Source organism: Balearica regulorum, chromosome 8 (assembly GCF_011004875.1).
Source record: "Balearica regulorum gibbericeps isolate bBalReg1 chromosome 8, bBalReg1.pri, whole genome shotgun sequence".
Lineage (NCBI taxonomy): Eukaryota > Metazoa > Chordata > Aves > Gruiformes > Gruidae > Balearica > Balearica regulorum.
The window spans coordinates 25,007,443-25,031,217 of record NC_046191.1 but is presented as its reverse complement, the minus strand read 5'-3'; the positions used below and the strand labels follow the sequence as shown (position 1 = coordinate 25,031,217).

The 23,775-nt window shown below is 42.3% G+C and overlaps 1 long non-coding RNA gene across 1 annotated transcript in view; it reads left to right on the top strand.

Annotated features, from left to right (window-relative positions):
- The first annotated feature begins 1,089 nt into the window (after positions 1-1,089).
- The window catches only part of LOC142602778 (uncharacterized), a 33,149-nt gene continuing 10,463 nt past the window's right edge, over positions 1,090-23,775 (top strand). The window contains exons 1-3 of the long non-coding RNA XR_012836570.1: positions 1,090-1,492; positions 17,781-17,907; positions 23,446-23,618. This is a non-coding gene — a long non-coding RNA (uncharacterized LOC142602778). The remainder of the gene's footprint in view (positions 1,493-17,780; positions 17,908-23,445; positions 23,619-23,775) is intronic.

The window sequence follows — 23,775 nt, the reverse complement described above, 5'->3', positions numbered from 1 at the left end:
TGTGGCATAAAGCTTCATTCATTATTCATAATAATCCAGTCAGAGGGCACTCTGAGACCTGATAAATTCTCACCTAAATGACAACAGCTGACAGGGCCTAGGGTTTTATAGCCTTTCTCTTGCCATAGCAAGGTGCTGTGGGCAAAGGTCCAGAATGATCCTCTACTAATGACCAGTGTGATATATGAGCAGCTGCTGATTTTCTGACATGAAGTCTACTCTGCTGAGCATCCAACCCGCCAGCCGTGAGTAGTGGATGAATATCTGACAGGCGATATACTTCAAGAACAGGTCATGGAAAAAAATCTGTCTCAGGTGGGAGGGAATAAAAGGGTTAATCCTGTGCTGGAGCACTGCAACATCAACAACAACAAAAATATCCTGAGGGCAAAAAAAAATAAAATAATCAGAAGTCTGTAAATTCTGGCCGTGCTGATGTGGAAATGAGAATACGATTCCTACTTCTGAAAACTCTTCCTTTCTGGCACCCAGAGGGTTGAATAATCATGACTTTAGAAGCCTGTAAATTGCTTTATAAAAATCAATAATCATCTGCTGAAGGATATTAATTGCACTTTTTCACAAAGGGAGAAAGCTTCATAATATTTTATTGGTTTTTAATGGGCTCTTTGATACCGCAGGAGGTAAGTGAAAAGCTTCTTTCTTTTGTTCAGGCACAGACCTAGCCTTTCAAAGGAACGTATATACCTATTTGAGTTTTAACTTCTCCCTTGTGTCGTGGGTTCAAATTAAAAGCAGGTGGAGTCCTTTTATTTAGCCCTTCTGTTTTACTTTCAACAGTGATTGATTGTCTATTATATCATCTTAGCTTTCTTAACTTACAGGAAAAGACATGTGTTTATATATTTCATTGCCATGCAAATTTGGCGCTTAATTCTGGAAGTTTGACTTTATTGAGATATAGCAGAAAAATGAAGCTTCAAGTGCTTCAAAAAGATTCAGTACTGACAGGACCAAGCCTGATATCTTTTGCTTGTTAAAATAAGTATAGTGAGTACTCATTTTCCAGCGTGCCCCATCCTTGCTTTGGAAGAATGAGCCTTTGAAGCTCTTCAAGGGTGCCATTATTGCATTTTCCACATCCACAGCATGTTGGGTCTCTAAGCCAGGATGACAAGTGGTTGTTCTGCATATGGGCTTTGCTCAATAGGCATTTCTGTCCACTCCATGTAGCACCACTCAAGTGGCAACAACAGGCTGCTCTGGCCTGAAATCGTAGAGAGCTGGAGGTGAAAAGGTGGTCCATGCAAGACCGAAGTTGAAGGCTAGAAATTCTATTTGTTCGATGCTGTGGTTTGACCCTCATCTTTTCCAGGTTTTGTGCCACAGTACCAGAGAGATCCACAGGATCAATGAGAATGTTTTCCCCTCTTCTCTCCCGCTGGTGCCTTCTTGTTAGTTAATGGAGAAATGGACTCTACCTGGTTCCCAAACTGAACCAGTAGGTAGGATACCATCAGGCAAAAGCCAGGTGAGTGGAGATGGGTCAAGTCCTGCACTGATTCTTGTGCTTGTGTTATGTACAATACATTGTGTTTGTCAGAATAATTCAGGACTCAGTCATTGACAGCTACTTCCATCGTTCTAATGCCACAGTGCTGGGACTTGTGTTTGGGACCAGATATTGAGGGCTGAAGGCTGCAGAAATACACCATCTACTGGAATTATGGGAAGGGTTGATTCTCCTGACTGAAGTCATTCTGACAACCTTATTTGGACTTGTTTTGAGAACAACTATTTCTATTAAAAGTGACACAGGCTATTTACAAATGAGGTGTGCCTGAACTATATGAAACCTAAACATATTCCAGACAAGTTTAGGCTTTGTTATGTGCAAGAAATGGGTGAAAGCATTCCTGGAATCTCCCATGGTTGCCAGAGTGACCTGCGACTGTAACCAAAACATTCGTCACTCTTGCTGAGTTCCTCTGTCAGCCTCCTCAGACACTTCTTCCTTCTTTACATTATTTTCCTGTAGAAGTAAACAAAATATGACATTTGCTTAGGGTGACCCACACCAGTCAGACTATTGGCTTGTTGAACACAGCCCGACATGCAATTTGTCAGGCCAAGCTGTTGGATTTTGTAGTCGTCCTCTGTTGTCTTCACTGGTGTCTTGGTTCCTTCTTTTCGTTGCTGCTGCTCTGGATGAACGCAGTTGGCTGACAGGCTTTGAGCATTAGGAAGATGATGGGAAAATGTTCTAGTGGGTGTGGTGGACCAAGGAAGACTTTTTATTGTTATTTTTTCATATTAAGGTAGAATAGAAAGATATGTCATCAATACTCATGGACATAGTGAATCGCCTGTATGATTTTTGACTGTGCAGGTCAGATTGCCTCTAATGTGGCAATACCTCATTCAAGTGTCCATCATTCAATAACTCCTAAGTTTCTGATGCCCCCCCCTTTTCGTCTGGGGATTTACTATTACAATTTTTCAAATGTTTTTCTACCTAAGTGTGAAAATGGTGGTTTTCTTTGTGGTTTTGCTTGTGGGTTTTTTGGTTTAGTTTGGTTTTCTTTTTTTGGTAGAATATGCATATTCTATTCTCTCTGCTTGAAGGACCTGGAAGTCACTTTTGGTTAACTCAAAATTTCCCTCTCCCATAAAAGCAAGGGCAGACAAAATATGGAATTGTTTTACAAAATATGGAATTGTTTTACAAAATACTCTAAAAACAAACTAAAAAGCATTGCAAAAATAACTTTAATAGAAGATAAAGTTGGGTTTGTAAATCCATTAATTGTAGCCTATGTTTTTGAAAATCAAGGTATGTATTTAAATGTGAACATTTTTTCTTATTGTTAAAAACTTTATCCAAAGATCATAAGTTTTCATATGAAGTAATTTAATACAAATTAATGAAGGAGAGCAAAAGAAGAGAGGAACCTACACTCATTAAAGGTATACTCAGGGAGCAGACAGTTCCACCTTTAGTGCAGATTTTTGTCCCGTCCTGCAGGCATCATGTATACCATGATGCAGGAAATAACTGACTTTATTTCTCTTGTTCTTTAATTCCTGACTTAGGGTAGGAGTCCCTGCAGAGATTTAATGGTAAATATTTAACAAGGGGAACTCCTCTTTCCTTCTATGATCTCATATTTTGTAAACTGATTAATTTAATAAGGAAAACAACATTTCCCTTCGGTTAAAGCCCTCAGTTCCTCACAACTGGGAGTTCTGTTGCTCAGCCATTTCCATTGCAGGGCTCTCCCAGTAGACAGTTTGGTCTCCCTTCAAGTGGAAAACAAATCATTTATTTGACAGGAAGGAAGTCTCACAACTAGTCCTTTCACAATTAAAGGGACAAAAAGGGTTATCTGAACAAGCTATAGGCAATACTTTTAATTTTGGTCAGTTGTAGAGCTCCAGCCATCTAATGCAGTTCTGTGATGTGCCCATGGCGTTAACTCAGGTACACAGTGGTTTCCACCTTGACGTGTTGGCAGTAAACCCAAGCATATACTATGCAGGACCTCATAGCATTACATCACTACTCATCTTCATTTAAATTGAAACATTTGAGTGAGTTTGCCATGTTCTGGGATGTGCCCAGGTATCTCTTTCCCTGTATGGACTCCCCATACGGATTTTTCTGTGTGTGTGTTTTTAGGAGCCTCTCATGTTGCCATCCCAAGCACATGCTTCTGGGACAGACCTTGTTGTCATTGCTCCAGCTTTCTCACCTTGGTAGTTAAGATCTGTAGCTAGTTAAGAGACCAGAGAAATTCTTGGCACTCGTAGACTGCCTATTGCTATTTGACTGAGCACCCGTGTGTGTGCATTTTTTTTGTTATTGTTTTCTGGGAAGCTGTTGCACAACCGTCATGCACAAGCTCTGCTGAAGCTGACTATTATAAGTACACAACAAACATGATGTCATTTCCAGCTTATAGTGGTGTGCGAGCACTAGCCCATATCCTCAGCTGGTTTGGATCCACGGGTCCTGGTGGCTAGAGAGCTTACTCCAGACTGAGCTCAAGCTGCAACACAGGTGAACAAACTGATCACACACATATTACAGCATTGCTTACATATGGGTCACAATATGCTTAGCAAATACCATTTTCTTCTCTACTGTATGGAAGAAAATACGGAATAAAAATTGAATTCAGTAGAATTGCCCTAGATTGACACCTGATCAATCTGAATGGATGCTTCCCTGGCTCTTGGCTATTACCAGAGCTGGTATTGCCTAAAGTCAGGCTCTACAGTATCACGGAGTGTGACAGAGTATATCTGGGCAGTTGGATACATCAGTGTCTCACTTCGGTGCTTTTGTCGGGGGAGTTGCTTGTCTTGTTTTCTGTAGCATGGTACTGCACAGAACTGTGATTGTAGAGCTGTATTTTTTGTGTAGTGGGTGAATGGGGACTTTTCATTTTGAATTCAAGGTTCTGGGAGATAAAAAGGAGAGTGTTTTTTGACAGTTGTGTGGTTTTTCTCTAGGCACATTGGGTGCTGATTTTCATTCCAGTACATCAAGGCAACTGTCTGAACTACAATCCAAACAGAAATTCCTTCAACAACAAACTACTAATATCACATGTAGTTCCAGTTGTTCACACTTTCTTGTGCTCTGTCTTTCCATGAAATCTCACTTCCCCAACCCACTGCCTTGGGCTAATAGTTTGTAACAAAGCTCAGTCTCTAAAATGTCCTATATAAATGGAAAAGGGAAGATCATAAAAGAGAAAGATGAAAACATTTACCACTCCAGCTCCCACACTCCGAGTCTCTCTTGAGTTTCCCAATTCATCAGCCAGTTAGGAGGGCACGCAGTCGCCCATGCTGCCTGGCTGCCGTTGCTCTCTCCAATGCTACTGGGTACCATTCATCACAGACTGCTAGCTGAAGGATACAGTGTCAATGCTGGCAATTGATCCAAGAAAACCTGCACATGTTATTGTATCTCACTAAGGGAACTCTTCCCTTTCTGCTTTTCCCTGTAACTGAAAAATTAACCCGTGAGGTTTGGAAGAGTGAAAATAATATCTGTAGGGGAGAGGAAACATTCTGTGCTCATCCCATCCCTGTGTTCTAATCTTAAGGCTGTAAATTAGGGCAAAAAAAAAAAAAAGAGTATTTGCTCTCTTCTAGCATATCTGATTTAGAAGAAAGGAGATCTGTAGGGATTATCAGCTTGTAACAGTATATATTCATATGATGAAACTGAATTACCCAGAAGACAAAGGAAACACTTGAGATACAGCATTCATCTTTTGTACCACCGTGTGCATTCATGTGTTACACCTTGGGGCAAATACCAGGCAAGTGCTGTTTGAAGGAGGCGGGGGGGTGGGGGGGGAAATCTTGCTTTTTCTAGATCAGCAATCCTAGATGTAATTATTGTTCACAATAATGTACTGTGCACTAAGCCCACTCATTCAGACCCATAAGGTTATTCATGAAGTAAGGTACTATTAAATAGGCGCTCACACTTTGACTCTGACTAGAGCTGCATTTGGAAATCTGGGAGTGAGGAAGGAAGGCTCCTTTGGTAATTTGAACTCCCTCAGCGGGGGACGGGAAATATGGAAACAGACTGTCTATAGGGCACCAATTTAAGTCCATCCCAAGTCAACCATATCAATACATGCTTTGGTGTCCATTGACTTAGGTATATGCTTACTTCCAAGTAATTTGCTGAATCAGGACTGTAGGCAGTGTCCAGCCACTGGTGCCATAAGGTACAATGCAAAAGCAGGAAGTGAGGCAATTTTGAGGGGTTTTCTTTATGGGATACTTTACATTTTTATAGGGCTTTTCATTTAAGAATCTCAGCAAGCTAAGCTACAGTGATTAATTAAATTTTACAGCTACCCTGTGCACTAAGTAAACACCGCATTATTATTTTTTGCTTTAATAAAGAGCAAATGCGGGATGCAGAAAGGAAAGGATTTTGAAGTGTGTCTAATCAGCTGGGGTGGCTCCTTCCCTCATTTGTAATTCCCCCTCTGACGCCCGGTAGGATCAGTATTGCTATTTTTTGATAACTAGAGTCAGATGGACAGTTTCATCTCCAGTGTGCTGTAAATCAGAGGTCAATTTCTGGAAGACAACTGGAACAGATATAAATCCAACCCAAAGAAGAACGAAGTCAATTTTAAATTTAGAGAAATACTAAGTTTGACTTTTTTAGTCCTGGTCTCCCTAAAACAAGCAGATTTTGGAACATGGTGTAATCAGCTTGACTATTTGGCCCCAAGGACACAGGCCTGAGTAGCAGATGCTGGAGGAGCTTTTGTGCCTTGCTGGAAGTAGACTGTACCTAAATATAATCTATCCTTGGTAGCTGTTAAAAAACCAGGGATAGTCTTTCTTGCCTGCCTGTGTTCAGGGCATGAAAGGTGCATGAGAGAGCTCCCACATAACATAACATGTGTCAGGGACAGGAGACATGGGGCTTCTTTGGCCTCAGCAGATTCTGTACATAGAGGTCCTTGATTAGGGTATGCTCCTCCCATCTTGGAGAGAATACAGGAGAATTAAAAAAAAAAAAAAAAAGGATATTAAACATTTCAGAAATAGAGCTAATGTTTTCTCCATAGCCTTTTGTAATAAGACAAGCGTACAAGGTGAGAAAACTGTTCTAGCTGTGGGAATAGTTTCTGTACTTCATGCTATTTTATATGATTTGTTAGGGAAACAGCAGGTGTTCTACATGAGCATCATGATTCTGGAATGGGTGTATATCTAGTAGCGGGTATCAAAAGTTCACATGGACTCAGGAAGAGGCAGGGCACAATGATGGAAGAAAGCATCAACTTCTCATCTGACCAGATATGGTGGTTCTTTATGTACATAGATAATATCCTGTAGTTTGCAGTGCATTCTGTAAAGCCCTTGCCTCCATGAGGAAAGAGTAGTATTTTTAGTTTAATCGTTGCGAGGAGCAATCTGAGCTGAACTTAGACGATAGAGAGTGGCTAGTCTAGAGGAGCTTCCTTACTTTTTATTTACTAGCTGCCATGCCCTCCTGCAGACTCTGTATGAGATGATGAAGATAGAAGAAAAGCAAGGTTCTACCCCAATGTGTGCTCTTAGCTCCGCTGTAGTGCCCTTTTGATTGACTTTAGTCTTCAAGGAAGCAGACACCTAGCTGGATGTAATAAACGCTCATTCCGTGACTTTCTCCCAAAGTCCGTGCAGCAAGTTGTCTCCGCTCATGCTGTTGGTGGGACAGTCGTGTTCTGCAGATGGCATTTTCCTCTGTCAGCCAAAGGAAAACCTCTCCTGGCTGAGCCAGCAGAGCTGTGTGAAGCGTGTCGCAGCTGGAAGCTGTTCCTGGCATTATTTACATTTAGCTCTTTGGAACACCATACCTGTCATCAGGGGTGGTTTCTGTGAAACTCTCTATCATGTCTGTTCTTAACCAGGCCAGCCTGGCCTCTCCAGAACCACCCCCTTCTTCCATGCACCTACAGGGGTTTTTTTGCCCTGTTTGTTGGACTTTGTACTTCCAGAAAGCCCCATGTGCCGTGCCAGAGAAGCACGTGGAAAGATGTAAAGTGATTTTGTAGAGCATGAGAAAGATAAGTCCTTTATCACGGTCAAATGCAGCTCTCAGTGTGTGGAAAGTTGTTTTTATTCTGACTTGTCAACTCTTATGGTCACACGTTAATTGAGGTAATGGAAATGTATAGGGTATGGTGCTGGTTCAAATAAAGAGCCCGGAGCTGCAGCCACCTTTCAGGCAGGCTGGGGACAGAGGGAAGGAGGGTGACCACAGCTGGCTGTGAGTGAGAAGCTTGTGGGCATGACTGTGGGGAGAGAGGCAACAAGGAGTAAAGATCTGGAGTCAGATCCTGGTTTCCGTGGGCTGCAGGTGTGTGCAGGGGCCTGGTTCTGCTTGCTGTTTCCGCAGTGGAAACAAGGGGTCGGTGTGATCATGGACGCAGGGACGAGCATCCCCCAGGCAAAGAAGTGAGAGCAGTTGGTAGCATCGTATTGGAATTACAAGTCTGATTTGTTAGATCCTCACAGGTGAATCTCTGGAATTCAGAATGAATGTGGAAAAGCAGACTCTAAAATGTGGCAGAGAGAGGGTTGGTAAATGCAAAGCCCAGCCATCATGTTTGACTTGTGAGACTGGCCGCAAGCTGACTGACGTTTGGGACTTAATAAAGTGAGTGAATCCTTTGCGTTTTGAGTAGGAAATCTGAAAGCCTTAGTTATTTAAATCTGGAAAAAGTGACTGAAAAGCATGTTAAAAGTTGTTTCTGAAGTGAAAGAAGGTTCTCAAAGTGCTGGTAGTCTCTCTCTCCTGTTTGCCTTTTGTGCAAGTGCTGCTGTGGGATGCGACTGCCCATAAGCGTTTCACTGCTCGCGGCTGCTGCAGGGCTGAACCTGGAGAGATGTGTTCGCTGTCATGACGCCGTGGGACCTCCGTGAATTTTGGATCCAGTTTTCCTGAGCGGCTTTGGGAATGCCAGGCTGAGCCTTTTTACTTGTTTTGAATTGGCTTTGGCTGTTCAGAGGCTGGTATGTGGTACCATCTGCCTAGCTTATTGAATGTGTGAGGGTGTATAGCCGCTCTGGGAAAAAGGGACATATGGAAAATGATAGTTGGTGAATCCCAAGAAAGAAAAGTCACGGGAAACCACCTAATTACCAAGGCTTAATAGCCAGTGAATCAACAGTAAGGAGCTTGGTCCTGAGGTCCTGTGGCATAAATACGTGATTGCGTTAACGCCCCACTGCTACTGGGATACTTTTGTGTTTACAGGGCTTTCTCCGTTATTGCTAGAGGCCTTCAAATCCCAGATAGTCAAAATCTCTATTCAGTGCTGCCTGCTGGGCATTTAACAAGGGTCCTTGTAACGGGACCCGGTACAAGCACAAACATGAATGAAGAGTGCAGGGGCCACCATAGCACCACAGGCTGCAAGGTAGCCAAATGGAGGCAGCCGCAGAAAAGCAGGAAAAAGTAGACAATGACCCTCGGCGCCTCAAGGCACTGCTTCAAAAGGTGTCAACACCAATTAAATTGTAAAGGCTCTGTCAGCTTCTGAAAAGTTATCTGGGCAGGGACAGAAAGTACAGAATCAAAGGGGCTGCAATGCGGTTTTGTGCGTCTCACAGCAGAGCCGGTGTACACATGCTCCTGACAGTGTGGGATCCGGCTGGGAGCCTCCCAATGGCACAGAGCCATGCTCGGAGTGGAAAAGAGGCAAGATGGATAGTGCGGGGTCTCTGCACTGCCGGTTTTTATCGACAACGGGGGGAGTGTTTAATAACACAAACCCAGGGTTGGTTAAAGAAAAAGCTGAGTGTTTCCTCTCCCATTTCAGTCAGTGGTTAATACATTTGAGAACTGGATGCAACATCTTCCCCAATATATTTGCTTTCTGTATGCCCTAAGCATTTTTAATTTTCTTGTAATAAAGAGTAGCTCTCCAATTTCCTTTATTTATTGCTCATTAGAAAAGGAAGTGGTGTTTTAGCAGCTAATTTTTTGTGTGCTGAGATATGTATAACTACGAAATTCTTGTGCTGTCTCTCCCTTTTACTCATGGGACTGTGACAGAGTCTCATCCTATTGTTTAAAATGGTTGGAGGTTCAGGGTGAAGGCACACGTAGGCATCACTCTGTGCCTTATCGACAAGGCTGTTGTGATGCGCACGGATGCTTATCGTGGTCTGTTCGGCGCAACAGTCGAGCTGTGGAATCTAACGCAGAATGAAAGGAGGTGAATACTGAGTCTGGCGCTTGTGCATGTGTGTGGGGAAGAAGCGTGTGTCTTCTGTGTGTAGTGCCTAAATTTCCATGCAAAAAGGTAAAATACTTCATACGTAAAATAGATTAAATGATTTGTGCTATAAAAAAGCTTCTAACTATATTTATTCTTCTCTAGGTTGCTTAAGTTTAAAAAGCAACTGAAAACAAGGAATTCAAATTGTTGCTTTTAGTCGTAGTTAGCTCACAAGGCATTGTTATGGCAATTCAGATGCCCGAGTGATGCTGATATTAACTCATCTTTGGAGGTATACACAGCAAATCAAAATCAAAGAGACAGTTCATGGGGTTTGTACAATGAGTCCTAAATATGGTATTTTGCCAAATCCCCCTTGGTATTGTAACAAATTGTTTAATCAAAAATTGGTTTTGGAGGAGGAATCTGAGTTGGAAGGTTTGGGAAAGATACTTAAATTAATAGATATAGAATTAATGGTGTATTGCTGCGCTTTAAAAAGCCTTTTCCAGAAAAGTAGGCGATTCAGTTGACCATAATATAAAAGCAATAATGGAAATTGCTGGAATACATCTATCTATCTACAGCTAAATTTTTCTTTGACTAAAAGTTTGGAAATTGTTTGGTTTTCATTATCTGTTTATTATCATGCCTTTTGAAATTCATCATTCCTAAATATCCCAATAACATGAGAAACCGAAAGAGCAGTTTCTGACAAAGTTGAAGGACCTGTCAGAACTACTTTGAGTCTCTTTGCTTGAGTAGGAGCTCAGTTTAGCAAATGTAATCTTCTCCAACACTAGAGCAGAAGTACTTTAATGGAGGGGAAAAAAATAAAACCCAGGTTGTACGTGGGGTGTTAGGCAAATGGCAGAGCAAGGATACTGAAGATCCTGTCTCTGGCCTTGCCAAGGCCACACGCTTCCTGATGTCTGAGAGGACGGTGGGTGTATTTTGTACCACCCATGAGGATGATTTCACGAGTGTTTTTGGGCAGTCAGCCGTGCCCTGCGGCTGTCCCAGCTGTGCCAGTGGTGGGACAAGCAGCCAGGTGGGCTTTGGCAGCAATGCCTAGCTGATCTCCAGAAAACATCGTTGAGGAGTCCTGAGCGAGGGGAAGCCCCTGTCTGTTCCTGGCAGGGGAAGCTGGACTCGGCGGCAGGTTTCTCTCTGTACGTGAGGATTTCCAGGCTTTGCGTAGGAGTCAGGGCAAGCTTTTGGGACTGGCACCACAGTGCACCTGAGGTAACGCCTGCTCCTGGGAGCAGGTCCTGCTCCTGTAATCCAGCTCAGTTGAAACAGACAGTGAGCAAGAGCGTGAGTACGCATACGTGCATACAGCAAGGAGGTTGGGAGGAAAATAGGAGCATGCTTGGACAGCTGCTGATTAGTATTTCAATATAGATGATGATGGAATACCGGACTGTGGCTGTGCTTTGTGTTTGGAATGGAAGAGAGCGAATGTGCCAGAGCTGCCATGTCTGCGCTCATCAGAGGTGCTGCTGGTGAGATGCTCCCCACAGGTGTAACTCAATCAGAAGTGATAGGGAAGGGGGATAATCGCGTGAGCTGTAGCTCAGTACCAATTTCATCCTGTGCATTTGTCAGCTGTTGCTAGGTAGCTGCCTGGTGGGAGTGGAGAAGTGGCATTTTTTTTTTCCACCCTTAAAATGGCTTATTGCAAATTGCTCTCCTTCTGTGCAAATGGGGAGAATACCTCCCAGCGCTGCTCTGCCACCGGCCGAAAGAAAGTGACCGCGAGCGGGGCTGTGCTCCTGTCGGCCCCCGTGCGTGGGGGACGGCACGGGTGCTGCGGCCCCTATTCCAACCGTCCGTAACCAACTCATTGCAGGCTTCTCCAATTTACAGGAGAAAGGGATTAGTGTATAGAAAGCTACCTGACTATGGCAGGAGAGAAAAAATCAGTCAGGTTTTGCTGTGGTTTGGGGGGGGAGTTCCTCAGTCTAATGTTGGTTTGCTTTTTACTAATTCATTTTTCATGTGGAACAAAAGAGCTCAAAAGGATATCATTTCCATGTTGTGTTTTGCTCTATAAAGCAAAAGCATTGGAGAATGAGGAGAACATCATTTCTGTTGGTAAATAAGAACACAATCAGCACTGCAATTTTTGCCCTTCTGTGAGTATCAAAACAAATTGTGCAAACAGGTTGTGTTTTTACTGCAAAGAAAACATAATTTTGCTTTTTTAAAGAAATGTCATGGTGCAGGCATTCCTCAAGATTTAGCAAAATTCGTACAGCTCTTTCTGGCCAGTGAGAGGAGAAACGTGACTGTGTTTGTCCTGTGGCCGTTGAGCGGGCAGGGAGTCTCGGTGTCTGAGCGGCGCTTTGACTCTGCCCTGTCTTTGTGCGGCATGTACAACACAGGAGATTTTACATGGCTGAATGCATTGTAAACTCTGTCACTTCAGGGTATCACCCGGTTAAACAACATCCTCATCATTTTTCTTAGGAAATGATCTGAGGCAAAATATTGAATTATTTAGAGTACCACTGGGAGAGGGAATTGATTCCTTGCTATATCAGAGAGAAATAGCTGCTCTTTTGAGGCTTGATCCAAAGCCTGGAGAAGTCAGTGAGAATCTTTCCATTGATTTCAATTGGCGTTAGATCACGCTCTTACTCACTCATCAGCTATTTCTCTTTAGTTAGAACAAAACAATGCATCCTTTCATTGCGAGATACTCAGTTTGTACCGAAGAGAAATACGTTCTGTCCTGTTCTGTTGAATATAAAATCACATATGGCCTGCTGAAATAAGTAGGAAATAGTTTTTTAACATCACTGGAAGTTAGATTTAGCCCCTGTGCATTTGAAATTATTGTAGCACGTGCAAAGCTATCTGCGTAAGTACATTTTAAACTCAAGATATGAACTTGTGATACTATCTCCTTTCTTTGCAAGTAATTCTTCTTGTTTGCAATAAAAAGATGCATCCTACTTTTTCTAGGCTTTTGCATGTGCTTCATGCCCTTTGCTGCCAAATGAAAAAGTATTGTACGCTTTCATTAGCTATCAATTCCTATTCTGTTCCTGGGAAAGTCAAGAGGCAGCATCTATGTTGGACAGCACTGAAATTGCCCATTTCGGCACGGAGTCTGAAAGGAGTAGCCAAACTAGGCAGGGCTTCTGCAACTGCCAGCAGCTTTTCAACACCTTCTTTTAGAGAGATGCAAAAGTTATTTTCTTGAATGTCTGACTTCTGTATTCTCTTTCCTTGTGCCATGCGTGTTTAAACAAATTTAACCATGTGTAAACAATATTACTCCTATGTGTGCATTCATAAAGGAGACTGAGAGCAGATCGTTAATCCAGTCTCAGCTTGCTGTCTTTATAAAATGACTCAGAAATGGACCTAACACAAAATATAACAGGAAAACAAGTAACAGTGAGTGCCACACTCAACTTTTGACCTCTTAGGCTGTGTTTGATTCAGGAGCAAGGTAAATTCATTGCTCACCGTCTACAGCGTACCTGCTTCTGAGCTCAGGCTGCAGGATACACCTGATGGCTCTTCTGGAGCTGATGGTGAGTACAGTTTAGTGTCATTTAGATTAAGGGAAGATGACAGTCTGATACGTGGCTCAGTGCAGAGCCTGTAGGGCTTGTGTACAGGTACCAGTTCGTAATACTTTGCTCCACAATATGTTAAAGTTCAGCCTTTGCTGCTTATCTCCTGGTGTGCTGTAGTCAGCTGCAGAGGAGCGGCACGCCGGCTGGAGACAGAGCACCAGCACCCTGCGTGCTGTGCTTGCAGCGGGGCCCAGCCTGCACACCTCCCCGGAGACGGGGAGAGAACTCGGTCCAGCGTGGGCTTTGCAGCAAGAGACACGTATTATAGAATTAAACTCATTGTATAATTCAGTGGTAAATTACAAACTTGCCCTGTAACTTCCTGTCAGATAGGTTTTCTTGTCATGCCCTGTTTTTCAGTAGAACAATTTTTTCACTTTAATAATTTAATATTTTCAGTACATTTTGCTTCTTATCTTGAAGGAAGTGTTTCCAGCTATATAATTATTCAGTCATCCGGAGGGAGTTCTGAACAGCAGATTTATAGTACTCCTAATAATGTGATTCAGAAAATGGGTTGTATCAAATTCTAAACATTTAGAAATGTTAAGCAATGATGAAAGCAAGATGAGATTATCACAGCAGGGACAGGGGCAGCGTGTTAAAGCACCACCTGCGAAGACTCGTGCTTTTGGGAGACATCTCCACGGTCAAAGGCTGGTGAAGGGCTATGGACCCCTTGAAGAAAAAAATGGAAATATTGTTTATATTACCCTATGATGCTTACCTACAAGTGGACTAATATAAAGACCGGAACAGATTGAGGTGATTTTGGTTTTAAGCTGATTGAGGCAAGACTTGAAAGAAGAGAAGCAGAGCATGGTTGTGGTTTCAGAAAAACGCCACTCAATTTTCATAGCCAAGGGAGGTCCTGTCAGTGAAATGGAGAAATAATAGCTTATGTATAACTTTATAAATATTTACTAATACAGAAATATCCATGGGAATCAATCACAGAATTGGTAACAGGAGCATGTATAAGTCTTGGTACAAGTTCTACTGAAGGCAATCTGATTGCTGGCATTGATTTTGGGAAGGATGAGAGCAATCAAGATTTTGTCAAAGATTTTGCAAAAGAAACCAGGAGATCCCAGCTAACCACCCTTCCAGCTCCACAGTCACAGGGCAAGGCACGGAGACTATCATGTCAGGAGACCTTGCTGAGAGATTGATAGCTGTTTTGGGGGGGAGTGTGTGTATCGGCTTCCTTTGTCACTGAACTTCATCTCTCAGCTAAGAGTTAGCAGAGAGCTCATTTCGTATTTCAAATGAGATTTGGTGCTGCAAAGACTGGATTATAGCCTTTTAGTAGCATATAAACATGTTGATACTTTATCAGTTTACCAGCAAAAGTGTTCTTGAGGCAAACTCAATGATCTTCGGACAGGATAATTAACGTTCGAAAACGTAAACTTCCTGGGATGTGATTGTTTAGGTGAGTGAAGCAAGCAGGATATAAACTGTTAAACAGCACAGTAATACTATAGAAAGTTTAATTTTCTATTTTTTAAATTAAAATAAGTCTGAACTAAACACTTTTTTTTTTTTTGTTAAATTCTTTGGAATTTGGGAAAATGATTATTTCTAATCAAGTCGCTGCACACATTCTGATAACTTTAAACTTGGAACTTACTGACCGGAATCTTTGTCATTTTTGTAGTTGCTTAAATCTGCTTTCTGTTTAAGTAGGTGATATCTTAGCTGATCCATAAGAGAGAGAGTTTCTTTCCAAGAACAAGGACAAGAGCAGTTATTCCACAGAATGGTGGGTTTATTTTGCCTGCCCCATTCCTGTGTAAGCTGACTCTTTCCCTTTGCATTGCAGTAGAGATTAAGGAAAGCAGAACAGCTTTAAAAAAAAGCTGAAGGACCTGGTCTCAAAAAGCAGGCTGCCTTTATTCTGAGAGTTATTTTCCACCAATTAATTGTCTTTTATTAAGAATTTTCTGTCAGTGCTGGTGACTAAATTTACAGTATTTGAATGAACCATTCTACATGGGTACATAAGCAGACCGAATTTGGAACAAAATTGCATTACTATTAATCTTGATTTATTATTTCCCTGAAATATGACAGTAAGAAGAAGATTACAAGACCTTAACATTTGGATACGTGCGTGTGTATAGCTACTAAGGAATCAAACTGAATTTACTGGGAACCATCAGGGTTGGCTGAAACCGAGTCAGCTCGGTGCTACCAGCTCTGCTGGGATTTCCTCTTGGTAAGAGCTTGCAGGGCTGGGTAGTTCTTAAGTCTCCTGACAGCACAAAGCCAGTTCCCTGATACGTCTGCTTGTGAAATTTCTCCTTCCAAAATAAAAATTTCAGAGCATTCAGTGGAGTTAAAAATCTCAGTGATTGATATTTTTGTAAATAAGGAAAAAAGCAGAGATAGTATTAGAGTCAGATACACTTTTCATCTTAATTTTTTTTTTCTTTATCTGGCTGTATTATAAACTTGAGTAAAACTGTGATTAGCCCTGGCTATTTGCCTATCCTGACAACTATACATAGATACTTTGTCATCCATTTGTAAGCTTAAAATATTTAATAAATGAACTGAAAATTAGGTATTTATGTTAGTAGTGCCTGCTATACATTTATAATTGGTAAGATGGAAAGCGATCTGGGTTTGTTTTTTCATTTGCATTTTTAAGAAGGTGTTCCTCCCTGCATTTGTAGAAATTAACTTTTTTTGTTTACCATTCTGATTTGAGAAGGAAATAGTCCTACTCAATCTGACAGAAATTTTGATAGGGATGCAATTACCTTTAGTTTCTTCCTTCCCATATAGAGTTAAATTTTACTAGCATGAATACTCTCTTAAAGATATAAATACCTCCATAGCATAGAGAACCATATTGATTTAACGATTTTGCATATAGAAAAAAAATTATATGAGGAAGGCTTAAAAAAACCTCATTGAATAAGTATTTGATGCTTCACAATTAACAGCCATGATTTTACCTGTGAACAATGGTTAGAGTTCTGAACTGTGATCATTGTTATTAGAATAATTTTTGCTCAGGCATCTGTTTCCTTTTTGTTGTCTTATGCAATCATTGTCATTAGAATCTACGAGTAAGTAATGAGCTTGCTGAGTTGAAATGACTTAGTCTTGGAGAATATTTCATAATGACAAATATGCATATATCCTTCCCCCCATCTTTGGCAAGCTCAGCTTAAAAATTTTCATCCTTATTTGTTGACACAACCTAATCTGAATGTTATTAATCAACACTGCTGATTTGGACCCACTGCAGTTTTCAAAAATATGACTATGATTTTTTTTGCTACTGGAGTCCATTTCTGGGAAGAGAACTAGATCATTAGCTGGTGGGAAATGGCATAGTTGCATTGGAAACAGTTTTCACTAATTGATTATCTGGCCGATTCAGTTTTCAATCTTGGTTCTCACTTGGACCAGATGCAATATTATCTCTCAATATAACTCATGGTTAAATTTTACTGAAATGATATTCCTATGAAATTTCTATTTGTGCAACCAACTTAGTATTTATCTATCTGTCTTATTAAAATCTAAAATAAATTGGGGCAATTCCATCCCACATTCAGGGAAGTGTCCTATTTTTGGTCTCCATGCCAACTCTCTGGAGAAGAGTCTACTATTTTGTACCATCGTTACGAGTACATTCTCTTGTTACAGATAATAAACTTGCTCTCCTTTCTATCGCCCTAGTCTATTCATTTAAAAATTGTTTCATTTTAACAACACTAATGTTATATTCTCACCAGCTTGGCAACCCTGGGATAATAGCATAAATCGGTGAATTATTATTTTTGTTTAAGGCATTTCTAATTTTTAATTAAAAAGAAAAGTCAGACTCTTGCTGATCACCTACAGGATTGTGACTCTCCATGGTTACCTGTCACTCAAAGAGATCTAGCTCTGAGGAATGCTAATTAGCACTGTTAAAGCACTGGTAATTGAACTGTGGAGACAGCCTGCAGAAGGAGGCTGTTTGCATTCAGCACTGCTTTGCCATTTAAATGGACTAGTACAGTCATGAAAGTACGGTGGATAAAAGCAAAAAAAGCACTCGGGCTGTAATTTTTCATTTTGACTTCAAAGTTGTTTACCAAAGTGTTTCCTAGAAACGAGTGCCCGTACCAAAAAAGTGTCGTGCATAGCAACTTCACTGACAACCTATGCCTAAAAAGTGCACAATGCCCTTCATCTCTTACTTTTCTTGTTGCCTGGAACAGCCACTTGTAGCAGTGGAGCTCAAGATGCTGCCCTGGGTGACCCACACCTCTCCCTGTTCAGTGCTGGGTTCCAAGCAAGAGATTAAAAATTAAGGAAGCCCAAATTTAAAACAAGCTGAAGAAAAACCCTAAAGGAAACTACTGTTCGCACTGTGGTTGATGACTCTCTCCCAGTTATTTATCTGGCTCGCGGTGCTGTGATATCTACGTGCCCTGGAACAATTCACCTTCCATCATAGTATTTTACAGGTTTGCTGAGGTGAGGCAGAACATCTCTTGGCGGAGTGGAAGTGAAACCCAAGCCGTCTATTCCAAGGGCAGGCTTCTCGTCTGGCACCTTGAGATGGGCTTGATTTTTCTTTGAAGGTAAATATTCAGCATCTCCTGAAAATCTAGTACTTTTAAAAAAGTACCACAAAAGTGAGATGTCATGCTGATCTAATGTGTCTTCGTCATCTCTTTGCTCATGCAATCTTTTTTCCCGTTGTACAGTTTAATGTCTCAAATTATTCTCCATGCCTTTGAGGATTTGCATATTTGTTTAGTTTAGCAAATATGAGCAATTTCATTCACAGGTATGAAGTTGCACACTTACCTTAGTCCTTAGATTGTGATGTGACACATACCTGAGTTGTACATTTAGATACTCTGAGAATAATGAATACTGATTATAAAATGTGTCCATCAGCTAATAGATGAAATGTAGAATTTTTTTAAATTTCTGTTTATCAGATAAGTGTGTGTACATTTTAGTACCTGCAAGATCATGAATTGATCATTTAATTATGCAAAGTGAATATTTGCAGCATATAACAGCTATATTTTACTAAGCTGTGAATATTTGAGACAGACACTAACTTAAGCATTTCAGGATATTGATGACTTTTGTGTTAAAACATGAAGATATGATAATGCAGAAAGTGTCCAAGTGTTAATCTTCACTGATGAATAGCACGCAAGCTCTATCTTTATCTCCACCTTAGTGTTTATTTAACCAAAACTGTTCCTGTGGGAGATGTTCCCAGTTTTTTCATTCTTACTGCTTTGTGGAGAACAGTATGGATGGAAATTTTCCGTGTTATTCCCCTGTTATGAGGAAAAAAACCCACCCCAACAGTCAATAGTTTCATGTTCCTGAAAGATTGTGATGGCAGTTGAAATTTAACACTTTCCAGATCATATTCTATCTGGAGAACAGTAAGGCTGACCTGACTGACTGCGTGCTAGCACATTTCTGCCTTGCTCCATTCTTTCTAATGGGACGTGTCGGCACGTTCACCACATTTCATTTCTCACGGGTGTTTTGCAGGATGTGTTGTCTCTTTTAGCCTCCTGACCGTGGCCTGTGCTGGTTAGATGGAGAAGGACCCACATACCTTTTCATGTGATTTACGCTTTGTTACTCAAAATTCGGGGGCGGGGCAGGGAAATTATGTCCCAAGGTGTGCTCAGGAGTATAGTGGCACATCATTGGCTTTTAATCTGAATCATCTCAGACGGGTATCTTGGGAGCACTGGCTTTTTTCACTTATTTGCAGGTTGGGTTTGAAGAGGTGCTGTCTTTCTCGTTTATGTCAAGCTGTTATCTGTTTAGCCTTCACGTTGCTCGTGACTTTTTATCTCTGAAATGCTTCCTGCATGCCAGGACTTACGTGAAACACATGGGCAGGGTGCAGCGTGTAATCAACATATGGCATCACACAGGATCCAGACCCAAAGTGGAGGGCACAGGGCAGCCGTGCTCTTGACGGGGCCCTTGCAGCATGGCGTGGTGCCCCCAGTGTGGTGGAGACATGGCTTTGATGTCAGGCAGACCTGTCCCCACTGTGGAGCGCTCTGCCCAGCATGTCTCATAGGTGCCATGGAGAGGCAAGGGTGCTGGCTTTGCTGCTTCTTGCTGGGGCTGGGTGCCTGCTGGAATCTTCAGAGTCTGTGCCCACATCCCTGTGTGCTGGCAGGCACCTGAAAATAAGAAGGAAGTTTGTCCCTAGCTCCTACCTGTCAGATAAGCAAGCGAAGAAAATCAACCTCAGAAAAGGAAGCTCTGACTTAGCTTCCCCAAAGGAAGCCTGGAGTAATTTTGACAGTCCAGGCATCATCCAGCCCTCAAATACATGACGTTATTGATCCCCTAAATTTGAAAGCTAGCTAGTTAGGGCCTGCACAGTATGCTGAAGAAGCGGAGGGCAGCACATCAGAGTGGTTTCTTCTCCTTGTAGCTGACCATATTGTTGCTTTTCTGCCCTGGGCAAGGGGGCCCATCCCAGACCAGCAGACTGCTGTACTGCACCAGCTTAGTGCTAACGGAGCCTGAGAGAGGGCGTAAAGAGAAGCACCTCAGACTGGTGCCTACAGAGACCACGTAAAGCCTTTACTGGAACGGGAAGCCATGGCAGAGGCTGGTAAATGAGTGAGAGATGCTGTACTGGGGTCTCCAGAGGCATGTGGGCTCCTGTGACCCAGTGCCTGGCTGGGAGGTGCAGCTGTGACCGCAGCAGCCCGTCATGCTCTGGAGCAGTAGCACAGCTCTTTGATTGCAATAAGTCTTACAAATACACAAGTGTGGTTTTTGAGACTAGACCAACACTGACCTATCAGCAGATAGACTCTAAGGTCATTTAAACCAGGTAGTGGACCTGCTGTGTATCCCATTCATCTAGCAGGCCAAGATGGTGTCATAGGACCTATTTTTGGACATGTGAGATGGCAGTCACCACGTGCATCTCTGTAGCACTGCAGGTAAAACACCATGCCAAAACAAAGAACTTCTCCTTCCTCTGTGGCTTCAGAGGAAGTTTATTCAAATGTGTCTTTGCTCTTCCTCACCTGTCTCTGGAGAATTACACCAGTTAAATTCACACAGAAGAGCTCAGTTTTGAGCTCGGACAGTTGTTTCTGAATATGCAAACCTTTTGCAAGTGTCGGGACTGAATACGTTGAGCAGAGGAGTCACATTTGAGTGGGGATCGTGGTAATGTGGAGCTCTGGAGCAATAGACGTTTTGGTTTATTTTAGTCAAGGTTAAGATGACAAAGTATCAGAGCTGGGAAAATTAAACACTGACTGTATTAAATTGTCATTTTTTCCTCTAAAGAATTGCCAGAAAAAATGCTGGTTTTACCAACAAACCTGAAGGCAAGAACAGGTGACTTACCTGGTGTCACTCAACATGTGAAAACACTAGTTGCCTTGAACCCGTGCCCCCCTTCGTTAGCCCAAGCTGCCTGACGGGCAGGCTGTTAAGAGACACAGATAACCAGAGAAAGAAAAAAGCTCATGCTGTATTATTTACATCTGCCTAGTCTTTTCCAGGGCAGAAAAGCCTTTCACTTCTTAGAAGCTGTCTGCAAAGGGATATTTCCTTTTATGATTATGCAAGTATAATAATTATATTGCATTCAAAGCAATTTAATCTGAACTGCAAGTAAGTACATTGGTACTAGGGAGTTGCATCAGTGTGACTACAGAGGTTTAATGCTCAGTTACAGCAGTATAACTGCCTCTGTAAATCTCCCCTGTGTAGACAAACCCTTAGACAAGCAGAGTAGGACAGATTTCCCGTAAGCAGACATGTTTCAGAGCACTGACTTGCCCCCAGTGCCGATGACACTTAAACTTGGATTATTGGAGCAGTGGTACATGCAGACACACTCAAAGCAGCACGTGGCTGAATTTCATGCCCGCTGTGTTGTGTGTGGTTGGGTGCATTGTTTTATGAATCAGGCCAAGAAAATACATGCAATATGCTTTACAAAAAAGCTAGTACAAAGGCACAGCTGGTTTTGAACCAGCAGGTTTTTTTCAGTACTTTTTATACCAGGCTACCCTCTTTTAGACTAAAGGTTGCAGTGTGTCCATTTTAATTTGAAAACACAGAGGACCCTGGAGGCTGGATCCTTTGCTCATGTAAATTAGCAATGCACCATTCCCTTTGGTGCAGTTGAGTTATGATGTCACCTGATAATGTTTGTGTTACTTCTACGGCAAAAGACCTATAAAAGCCTTCCGCTTTTTCGAGTGAGCGATAAGAACTGTACTAATCAAAAATAGTTTAATAGAAACAGTAAGAAACCTTTCTCTGCTAATTGTAAACAAATGTAGGTTTGCTTATGTATATTGTGAGTATATTTATATTCCCTTAGTGTTGGAAACAGTTTGAGATAAACTGGGTTTCAGTGTCTGTACGGACCACGCTTAGCTGCCGTATGCAGCAATACTGCACAGGTACAGCCCGAGCGTCTGCATCGCATCCTGCTGACGCCTGCCAGGCTCCAGAGAGGTGTGCGCCTCCACGTTTGGAGGCTTATTGCCTTACGTGCCAGCCTCATGTAATTCGTTATCCTGTTCTGAGTCCGCTCCAGCAGCGGGGAGGAAAGCACAATATTTAGAGCTGCCGTGTCCCTTAAACTACTGCTTTTTGGGGGCTTCATGCAATGGTGTTGGGTGAATGTTCCCTGGTGCACAATCTCACTGCAGACTGTGGGGCAGCCGGAGTTTATTGTGGGGTGCTGGGGGTTGCATGCTGCAGCGAGGGTGCTGCTCACCTTGTGCATCGCCCACTGCAGCCTGGGACGCTGCCCGAGCTGTGCCGGGAGAGGAATGCCAGCCCCAGCCCCCTGGTTTTCTGTCCCCCAGGAGCTCCCCTATGGCTTTATCCCCTACCACATTCAGCAGGCAGAAACGCGTGACTTCAGCAGACGCTGGACCGTGCACAGCTGCTCTGCACCAAGATATTTGCATTTCGTTCTTTATTCTGTGCTATCAGAGCAGATCTCACCCCATCACCTTTTAATACTGAAAAATTTAGCCATTTGATTTGAATATCACATTTCTTCTTTTAATAGTTAAACCATTCCTAAAATAGACTTGGAAACCAATTTGCAGTTTTGTCCCTCGAGCTCTCACACTGGTAGTGGGACAAGGGGCTTTGTGTCAAAGAAAGATGTCTACTTCCAGTACCAGGCTCGAATAAAAAAGGATAATAAAACACTTTTAAGAATGCATTTCACAGTTTATCCTTAGTGTGAATTGCTTCTTACACTGTGAACTTTTTGGACTGTAGGGCTGAGAATTTTCCTTTGCGTCGGTCCTGGGTTACAACCAATAAAGGTCTCGGAGCAGAGATGGTAAAGCTTCTGCTCCGAACTCCAGAGAACGTGAAAATGGAGCTCTAATGAGGACGTCTGTCCTGTGACAGCTTTCCCAGCAAAACAACAAACTGACCGTACTCCCGTTGAGTACTAGAAACCCTTAGGGGATGCTAATGTGCCATGTACTCACTTCCTGATTAACTATACCTGCTGAAAAAGCTTTTTTGTTCTCCGGTTCTTATGAATTGCTCCAGTCTGAAGGATTACATTACAGAGCAGTTCATGAGTATGGCATTTCCTGGAACATATTTAGAGAAATATGGTGCAAGTGCATATATTGGCATACAGTCTTCAACCTTCCTGTAAATGAAATATTACCAAACCCAGAAAACAACCCACACCAAGAAAAAAACCCCTCCAAACCATTAAGGGTCTGTGAGGCGTTTAAAACTAGGTGTGGACTATGTCATAAAGTGCATTTTGTTAGTACAGAATTCTCAGCTTGCTTCTGAAACCTGAGTTCAAATTGCTGTTATACAGCTACACGCTTTCTAGGTTAATGCTGACATTAGCTCAGCGCTACATTTGAGGAATTAGATGCTTCTTTGCAACAAAATGCAGAATTTAGATTATCCACAGCTCCGTGGCTGCACACTTGGAAAATGTCCGTGCCTTTCAGGCTGAATTCACCAAGCTCTGGTACGACCCTGTGGTAGAGCTCCTGCGGTTTTGTGAATGTATGTCAAACCTCTGGCTGCTCCACAACCCAGGTACAATTTGAAGAATTTTTTTTTTTTTTTCTCACATCCACTAGCAGATGGATGTGAAGACTGCCGAGGCTGGTGGGATTTGTTTCCATCATCATCTGCAGCTGGTGGGATGCAGTCAGGTCAGGATCTGCTGCCAAGTGACTTCTTTCCTCCTGCGCCTTGTGGAGTCCTGCGAAGGGAGGTCCAGAAAAGCATGGGCAGCTGCGGTGGCCGCGAGGTGAGAAGGGCCCTGGAGGGACTGTGCGTTGCGGAGCAGGGAATGTGAGACGGAGGACTTAAAGGAAAACTTTTTCAGACTTTAGCTACAAATCAAAATATGTAAGTAAGCTCTAGAGAGAAGGTCTGGCGGGCAAAAAAAGCTGTTTGCAAAGAAA